Raw genomic sequence first — 10,948 nt, forward strand, 5'->3', positions numbered from 1 at the left:
AATGACATCGCTCGTGATCTTCGTCAACGTAACATATCTGAAAATTGAGGGGGGATCAAAGAGTTATGGATGAAAGACTATCTACCCCTCCGGGATCCCTTAATTTAGGGATCAGCTACTTTTCATTTATTTTAGTAAAAAGGTATTTTTGTGTACCGCTAATAAGTGTTTAGAAATTGGTTACCGTTCTTGAGAGAACTGAAAAAATCGTTTTGAGATCCAGTCCGCAAACTCCTTTTTGTGCATTGTTAAGCTCATTATTTTGAGCATCTTTTGTCCAATAGTGTTTTTTAAGAATGTTCCTCCATTTCGAGATATTAAGGATCAAATACAGAGCACCTTCTGTTCAATATTGCGTTTCAGACCTTTCCTCCATTTTGAGATATTGAGGATCAAAGTTTGGGACTTCTGGCCCCTTAAAATCCCTAATTACGTAATATAGGAGCAAATGATTGCCATGTATAGGTAAATAACCTTATAATGAACATAATTGCTTCTATAGCGTATAACAAAATATTTCACCGTAAAAAGTTATCTTTAAAAGACTTTAGAGCCCTTTCAGCCCCTTATTTGAAGGGCCAGCCCCTTTTTCTTGATTTAATAAGAATGTTCTTGTCAATTCAAACACATTTTGTTCAACAAGTGTTTAGAAATTCTGTACTGGTCTCGAGATATCTGGAGAAGGTCTTTTAAGGGGCCGACCCTGTAACTCCTTTTAAGGACCGCAAAACAAAGAAATTAAGGTGGCATATTGTTAAGCTTAATATTTTGAGCATCTTCTGTTCAATATTGCTTTTCAGAATTTTTCTCCATTTTGAGATATTGAGGATCATAGTTCTGGACTTCTGGCCCCTTTAAAATCCCTAATTATGTAATATAGGAGTAAACGATTGTCATGTATAGGTAAATAAGCTTATAATAAACATAATTGCTTCTTTAATGTATCCCAAAATATTTCAGCGCAAAAAGATATAATTAAAAGACTTAAGAGCCCTCTCAGCCCCTTATTTGAAGGGCCAGTCCCTTTTTCTTAATGTCAAATAAAAGCTCTTGACGTTATAAAGTTTTTTTGTTCTACATGTTTTAGCAAAATACCATCGAGAAAAGAAATATTGAAAGAAAACCACGAAAAATCACGACGCTTTTTCAACCGTAATTTTCGAGCTCGGGCGAGCTTCAGCGCTTTTGGTCACAAAAAAATATATGTACCATATTTCAGATCTACAACCTTTTGTCTACAATCCCTGAAAGTTTGAACTCAATATCTCAAATAGTTTAGGAGTTTATCCCCGGACAAGCCGACCCTCTGAAAACCGTTAAATTGTGAATATCTCTAAACCGGAAGTGACGTCATCATTCAAAAAAATTACCAACAAGGTTCAGATCAATACCTTTCAGATCTGAAAGTTTGACGTAAATCGGTTCAGCTGTTTCTGAGAAATCGCGTGCACAAAATCGGTAAGAAAAAAAAGAATAATAATAATAGGGAAAAAGAAACCTAAGAAAAACAATAAGGTCTTCCGTTGGAAACGGAAGACCTTAATAATAAAAAGAAACCGAAGAAAAACAAAAGGGTCTTCCGTTGGAAAACGGAAGACCCTAATAATAAAAAGAAACAATAGAATAACAAGAGGGTCTTCCGTTGGAAACGGAAGACCCTAATAAAAAGAAACCGAAGAATAACAAGAGGGTCTTCCGTTGAAAACGGAAGACCCTAAAAAAAAGCCGTAGAAAAACAATAGGGTCTTCGGAAGACCCTAATAATAACTAGAGCAAAGCTCGTTGCAAAGCAACGAGTGGGTCTTCCGTTAATGTCAAGAGTAAAGCTTGATGTTCCTGCAAGAAGCAGAGTGTTTAAATCAATAACAAGAGCAACTTAAAGTAAAAGATAAAAATAAATACGAATGATACTATGTACGAATTAACAAAAACCTTAACGATTCTAAGAACGACTTAACAAAAATGTAATTCCGAAGGTGTCAAAGTATTTAACAAAATTTGAATTATTTTTGGTACGAGTTTGAATTTTACGCTATTTTTGAAACCAAAAACGCAGAATCAAAATTTCAGAAAAATCAATTTTTAAACCCCGATATCTGTTATGCATCGTCCGATTTCAAAACGGATTTTAGTTTTGTACTCATCATGAAAATTACCGTAGGTTACAAATATTTAATTTTTAATATTCAAAAACAATGAAAAACTAAAACAAGAGGCAAATGGGCCACATCTCTCACCTGAGGAACAATAGGTATGATAAAATCAGCTTAATGGGGTCACAATGCAAACTACCTGGACAATGTACAATAATACATGTAGATCCTGTATAAATAAAATCCATTTCCCCCCCTAAATATTTTTATGTTTATAATCATAAGTTCCTTTTCTAAAAGGATTATTTTATATTGATTTTATAGTCATATCGCATGTTGAGTATTGCAGTTCTCAAAAAGATCCTTAACAATAGTTTATATATGTATTATTATATTATATTCATATACTCTGAACCTTCTTGTGAGGCTAAAGAACTGTCCTGGGGCCAAAGTCTTAACAATTATAAAGAATCATCTGGCTGATTAGTTTCGGAGAAGAAGATTTTTAAATATTTACTCTATATATTCCTATGTTAAACTTTGACCCCCCCCCCCCCACCCATTATGGCCCAAACCTATCCCCGGGGTCATGATTTTCACAACTTTGTATCTAACACTACATGTACCTGAGGATGCTTCCACATACATGTAAGTTTCAGCTTTCCTGGCTGATTAGTTTCTGAGAAAAAGATTTTTAAAGATTTTCTCTATATATTCCTAATATGTAAAAATCCATTCCCCCAATTGTGACACCACCATACCACCTGGGACTATGATTTGAACAAACTTGAATCTACACTACCTGAGGATGCTTCCACTTTAATTTGAGCTTTTCAGGCCTAATAGTTTTTGGGAAGAAGATTTTTAAAGATTTTCTCTATATATTCCTATGTAAAACTTGATCCCCCTCTTATGGCCCCTCCCTACCCACGGGGACCATAATTTGAACAAACTTGAATCTACACTACCTGAGGATGCCTCCACACAAGTTTAAGCTTTTCAGGCCGAATAGTTTTTGAGAAGAAGATTTTTGAAAAATACCAACAAATTTTCAATAATTCTCAATTACCTCCCCTTTAAAGAGGGCGTGGCCCTTCATTTAAACAAACTTGAATCCCCTTCACCTAGTGGTGGTGCTTAGTGCCAAATTTGGTTGAAATCTGCCCAGTGGTTCTTGAGAAGAAGATGAATATATGAAAAGTTTACAACAACGACAACGACAAATTGTGTTCAGAAAAGCTCACTTGAGCCTTTGGCTCAGGTGAGCTAAAAACAAAATAAAGGAAACATAATTGCATACTTTTATTGAAAAACAAATTTTCACAGCTAACAATTGTAAATTACTTTAAACAGCCATAATTTTGTTTGTTATAATTTCTTATCAAACACAAACCACAACAAGGCATGATGTTTTCTTAAAGTTCCATTACAGTAACTGTTCATGAATTATCAAATTTAATTTGAATTACTGGTAAATAGTCTGTAGAACACATTAAGGAATATGCATGTGGGTAGAGGTGACAGGTTAACCTCAAGAGCTGAAAAGAATCAACAGGTAAAAACCATGTGGCCACCAATAGCTGAAATTAAAAAAATTAATAAGCTGTGTTAATACATGTACCGGTACTAATAATAGCTGTGTTTACATTAACATATGCATAGTATTTCTGGAAAAAAAAATACACTGACCATGCAGTGTAATTAATGTGACATATCCTGATACGTGACATTAGATGGCACAGGACAGTTTTTTTGATACATTTCATTGTAGCCTGGGGACGTGTGTCTTCAGAACCCTGTAACTCGAATTTCCTCAGTTCCCATTCACCACAAATACCTTTAATTCACTCTTTATAAGGCCAATCACCAATTTCTGAAGAAAAGTACTAGTCAATTAACCTGTAAAATTTTCTACACACTGGTTTTTATGAGATTTTGACCCTTCCATATTTTGCTAATTTTTCATGATTTTTCAGCTTTTTAGACCTTCCCCAGCCAATTCCCTGCAAAGGGTTGACCTTCCCTACCATTGCATGTTGCACCATCACATGTCAGAAACTTACCGGTGTATAGTTTATAATGCCCCGTCCACCTACTTTTCGTGTTATTTACCCTCCCGTCTGTAACTTGCATTTTCACTGTCTAAAGTCAACACAACAGTCATAGCCGCAGGTTTCGCATTTTACTTCTGAATCTCATGTACCTAACATATGGGGCCCACATATTGAATATCAATTTCAACAAAAGACATCCCTCTAACTAATAATAATCATTAAAAATCATTTCATGAATTTTAGCAACACTCATAAGCCTTCAAGTACACCAACTCTCAATTTTACAAAAATATTGACGGGTACTTTATCCGTAAACTGTCCCTTGCTGCCTTTAACTTACACTAACATTCTCTGAAAAGTCATCTTGTCTTAAACTTACAAAGCTTATGCTATTCTGAGAAAAAGTATACCTCATTTTGCCAATTCCATTAAGGATTAAGAAAAATATGGCCATTTAAGTGAACCCAGCATTTCCACTTTCTTCTATTTAACACAGATTCATAGGGCTCTCCATAAATAAAGCATCTTTACGTAATCTTATAGTGGTCAACTGTTGTTCAACCTCCCTAAATAAGAAACCTTATTCAAAACTACAAACATATACATGATATTATCATGACAAAAGCATCACATCACTTATAAATACCCTTACATGTATACCCTCCCCCTATTTTTTGATTTTCCTAAGAAGCATAAGTTTGAACACTTTAACCAAATATTATGAAACTTGTGGCAATTCCCTTGAGTCATTTCTCACACATATTTAAAAACAACCATCACTGATATTGAAAATTGATCTTTTCTTGATAAATGGATGAAATGTAACATTTTTTTTCACAAAAAGACATGCAGCCATACATGTGATTTCTTGTTTAATTTCATGAAACATTAAGCTTATAATCATTTTTAGTGATTATCTTATTTATTCTGGTTTCTAGTCTCCTTTTAACTTTGCTAAAATAGTAAGACCTACAAGTGTGATGTCTGCTCTTAATTAAAATGAAATTCAAACACAACCGGGTACCTGGGGACGGATGAGAATTCCATCATAAATGTTCAAATTTTACATGTTTTCCTACATTTTTGATGCATATATACAATAAAAGGGTAAACATTTTTTGTTTCTTGGTCATTTCGAGAGTAATTATTATAGCAGATGTTATTTCAAGGTCAAATGTAAATTTACATATCCAACATGTAATGGTAATGGAGACAATTGGAAAGAGGGGGTAGCTTTTTGAATTCTGTAAATATATCTAAAATATCCCTTTTGGATAGGAAGGAGCAAAAACTTGAGTTTTTTGACATATTGTATACTTTGATAACTGCATTTGTCTACATGTGAATTTTATTTGAAAGAAAAATATGCTGTTTTAAAAAAAATGAGTTATATAAGTCAGGTTGCTTAATGTTATTTCATGAAATCAGACAGCAAAATTGCTGCAAATTTATAATTTAAATAATTCAATTGATCAAAACTCTTTTACTGTGCAGGATTAATTCTTATCTCGGTAATTAACTTAAGCCTATCAATTGTCATCAGGATAGGAAATACTAAGCCAATTTACTCTTGTGGTGGTCATTCTACACATTTAAAAGGGATTTACTTCCCTTGTATATTATAGCTAATAAATCATGTAATGACATAAATAACCAACAAAAGCATCCATTTTCCCAAAATAGACTATTTTGGTACAAAATCCACTCAAAATTACAGTTAAATGAGAAATCTGAAAATACCATGTAGTCTTGAAACTTACACTAACATTCTCCAAAAAGTCATCTTGTCTTAAACTTACAAAGCTTATGCAATTCTGAGAAAAAGTGTACCTCATTTTGCCAATTCTATTAAGGATTAAGAAAAATATGGCCATTTAAGTGAACCCAGCATTTCCACTTTCTTCTATTTAACACAGATTTATAGGGCTCTCCATAAATAAAGCATCTTTACCTAATCTTTTAGAGGTCAACTGTTGTTCAACCTCCCTAAATAAGAAACCTTATTCAAAACTACATACATATACATGATATTATCATGACAAAAGCATCACATCACTTATAAATACCCTTACATGTATACCCTCCCCCTATTTTTTGATTTTCCTAGAATGCATTAGTTTGAACACTTTAACCTAATATTATGAAACTTGTGGCAATTCCCTTGAGTCATTTCTCACACATATTTAAAAACAACCATCACTGATATTGAAAATTGATTTTTTCTTGATAAATGGATGAAATGTAACATTTTTTTTCACAAAAAGACATGCCGCCATACATGTGATTTCTTGTTTTCATGAAACAGTAAGCTTATAATCATATTTAGTGAATATCTTATTTATTCTGGTTTCTAGTCTCCTTTTAACTTTGCTAAAATAGTAAGACCTACAAGTGTGATGTCTGCTCTTAATTAAAATGAAATTCAAACACAACTGGGTACCTGGGGACGGATGAGAATTCCATCATAAATGTTCAAATTTTACATGTTTTCCTACATTTTTGATGCATATATACAATAAAAGGGTAAAAATTTGTTGTTTCTTGATCATTTCGAGAGTAATTATTATAGCAGATGTTATTTCAAGGTCAAATGTACATTTACATATCCAACATGTAATGGTAATGGAGACAATTGAAAAGAGGGGGTGGCTTTTTGAATTCTGTAAATATATCTAAAATATAACTTTTGGATAGGAAGGAGCAAAAACTTGAGTTTATTGACATATTGTATACTTTGATAACTGCATTTGTCTACATGTGAATTTTATTTCAAAGAAAAATATGCTGTTTTAAAAAAATTGTCATGAGTTATATAAGTCAGGTTGCTTAATGTTATTTCATGAAATCAGATAGCAAAATTGCTGCAAATTTGAAATCTAAATAATTCAATTGATCAAAACTCTTTTACTGTGCAGTATTAATTCTTATCTCGGTAATTAACTTAAACCTATTAATTGTCATCAGGATAGGAAATACCTACCGGTACTTTCTAAGCCAATTTACTCTAAACAGGGTATTATTTTAACTCGGAATAATTATTTAACTCGAAATTTAAAGAATAACAAAAATCGAGCAACTAAGTCCCCTGAGATGTTTGTAAAGCTCAATAAGGAAAAAATGTAGCTTAGTTTTCTTCATTCTAAGTCTAATGCAGTATAGTAGCAGTAAACATTTTGTTTATTTGTACTACATGTATGTATCCTCCCTCTTAGATAATGTATATGATTATCAATATCCTTTCAAATGCTTAACAAAGTGTTTTGCTTATGTATGGTTTATTCTATATTAATTTATTTGTTTATTTCATATGTTTGTGTTATTTTTTATTTTGTTTGTTTTCATTTTTATTTGTAAACAATACTGTTGGCGGTGTACTCTGGGTTAGATGAGAATTTCGCTTGGTTAGTTGGCGCATGCCCAAAGGGGTTAGTTGCCGCTCGGCGGCGACTAACCCCTTTGAGCATGCGCCGATTTTCTTGTTTAGATTTATAATAAATCCCCCTAAAAACTGTAAATCTCCATCTCTAATGTCAGTAACTCCTCGCGTTGTACTAATGAATTTCACGGTAACTGACATGATATAGAAGCATTTGAACTGCCACACACACGTAAATGCAATAGCATATTACATCCAGATCCTGCCTCGGTCTTCAATGCCAAATCCATCGATGTTTTACGGAGTTCTGTGAGCAGACGAATTGCAAATCAAGATAATCTCTAACACATAATCTCTCTCATGTTTTCACAATCGTAACAACGTTTTTAAATCGCAAAATGACTAGACAAACCCTACGATGTAAACACTGACTAAAACTTACAGCACCTCCTTCCTCATGCAGACTACCATTCATCGACGTCACGTTGTAAAGTACCACGTCACATGTACATTGTTTTCCCGAACTTTCTAAATCTAAAGCAAACTTTGCGCCTTGTAAGTAATATAAGGCATATAGTCTTTATTATTAAATACACGTACTTTTAATTTGTTGTAAAAAGTTTCATTTTATCCACACAATCAAATATCAGAAGAGGAAATCAAACTGGAAAGTAGAAAATAGAGAAATCGGACTTCGAAGTTTGAAGATCCATGATCCGCACCCGTGTTTCACCTCCAGCTAAGAGATGCATTTTTAGTGTGCAAGTGGAGAGTTATAAAGCCGCTGTGACGTCATTTTTCACAACCTTGTTTTATATTCAGTGATCAGTGATTCAGAGATCAGAGATCAATGAAATATAACACGTATTGTCCTCGGAGATAGAGGAAAAGTACAATTTGATGATGATTTTATAATGTGTTCATTATATTAGAATATAGATCTACTCGGTTTCTCTGCACACGCATTTTTTTTAATTCATCATTATTTCACAAATGCAAGCTTCCTGCTCAAATAATGCATGTACGTGTGTAATGCTTTCACATGCAACATCTACATGTAATCATGATGCTGTTGTGTAACTCTGTATATATAGCAGAAGTATATTCCTGCTTATACAGGCACGTAGCATCGTTTCTGAAAGTGGGGGAAGGGGGGGGGGGGCAGGCTCATCCAAAAAATCTTGACAAGCAAAAAAAGGGGTTTAACTTATTTTATTACGTAAAAAAATTATGACTTTCCCAAAATCTTCACAATCCTAATCCGGGGGGGGGGGGGGGGGGTGGCGTAGTATATACCTAATTTCCTTATTTTCATATTAATTTTTTACATGCTCCCAAAAAAGTGGGGGGCCAACTTCATGATAATTTTTTTATATGTAAATTTTAAAAATTAGTTGCTGCGTGAAAAAGTGGGGGGGGGGGGGGAGGGGGGCACCACCCCCCCCCCCCCCGATGCTACGTGCCTGTTATAAACACCTTCATTTCATTTCCCCTTAATATAAGTATAATGATATTTCATTTGTCGTCGGAAGCAAATAAAAAATGGAAATATACTTATAAAAAAATATTGTGTACATATAATTTTAATTGAAATGAATGAAAATTGGGGGCTAACCCCCTTTTTCATTTTTTTTTGTTTCCGACGCCTCTCTCTCTCTCTCTCTCCACTCTCTCTCTCTCTCTCTCTCATTGCAATTTACTAATGCACGGCTTGTGATTATGTAGTATATGCACCCTCTGATCCTTAAACACCCTCTGTAGTATGCTAGCTAGCTTTGTAACATAACTGCATGGTGTGCGCCTTTGTGCATATGCGTATGGGTCACTAACCAGCTAATCCAAGCACTATGGACACTGGGGGTTCTAGCTAGTGCTATCGACTCTATTTGAAATGTTGGAAGTCTTGATTGAACTAAGTTTTATTATATTCAAAAAATAATTCTATCATGCATAACAAACGCATTTTTAGAATAAATGTTGCTTGATTCAAACAATAGCTTCCGGTCTGAAAAAAATTGGATGGACGACCTGAGTCAAATTACTCGCATTCCCACCTTTATGAATGATCATAATGAATTTCTTGATAAGGTAAATAATACAAGTACATGTGTACAAAACGCGATAAAAGCACATGTTATTCATATATAGATATATATATATATATAGTGTTGTATCGGAAATTTCAAATTTCTGAAAATTAGATAGTAAAATTACTAAGACTTTACAAATATAGATACCCCTCTGACACCCCCCCCCCCTCCCCCGGGCAAAACGAGTGGTCACATTTCCGCCCTCGATAGAAACACTCCTGCTATAATTTATGAAATATTACTACACAATATTACAAACAGTACATGAAGTGATAAAATCCCCCCCCCCCCCCCCCGATAGAAACACTCCTGATATAATTTATGAAATATTACTACACAATATAATATGCACGTGGAGTGGTCACATTTCCACGCACGATAGAAACACACCTGATATAATTTATGAAATATTACTACACAATATAATATGCACGTGGAGTGGTCACATTTCCACGCACGATAGAAACACTCCTGATATAATTTATGAAACATTACTACACAATAAAATATGTACATGGAGCGGCCACATTTCCGCCCTCGATAGAAACACTCCTGCTATAATTTATGAAATATTACTACACAATATTACAAACAGTACATGAAGTGATAAAATCCCCCCCCCCCCGATAGAAACACTCCTGATATAATTTATGAAATATTACTACACAATATAATATGCACGTGGAGTGGTCACATTTCCACGCACGATAGAAACACTCCTGATATAATTTATGAAATATTACTACACAATATTACAAACAGTACATGAAGTGATAATATCCCCCCCCCCCGATAGAAACACTCCTGATATAATTTATAAAATATTACTACACAATATAATATGCACGTGGAGTGGTCACATTTCCACGCACGATAGAAACACTCCTGATATAATTTATGAAATATTACTACACAATATAATATGCACATGGAGCGGCCACATTTCCGCCCCCGATTCTACAGTATCTAACATTGCTTTCACTAAAGTTACAGCTTTTATAGGCTATTGACTTTAAAAGATTTTAAAAGTTTTTTCTCTATATAATCCTATGTAAACAAATTGCAACCCCCCCCCCACCCCCACCCCCCCCCCACCCCCCCCGTTGAATTTACCCTACCTGAGGAAGATGTTGAAATTGTGAAAAGGTTAAAGACGGACATGCAGACAGACAAACGACGGACAAAATGTGATCAGAAAAGCTCATTTGAGCTTTCAGCTCAGATGAGCTAAAAATTAATGGCAATGCTATTTTTTTCTTCTGTTTTTCTAAAGTATAATTACAGTTTAATATTATATAAAATGAAATTATGAAAGAAATTTTTATCATACATTTA

This window comes from Crassostrea angulata, unplaced genomic scaffold (assembly GCF_025612915.1).
Source record: "Crassostrea angulata isolate pt1a10 unplaced genomic scaffold, ASM2561291v2 HiC_scaffold_99, whole genome shotgun sequence".
Classification (NCBI taxonomy): Eukaryota; Metazoa; Mollusca; class Bivalvia; order Ostreida; family Ostreidae; genus Magallana; species Magallana angulata.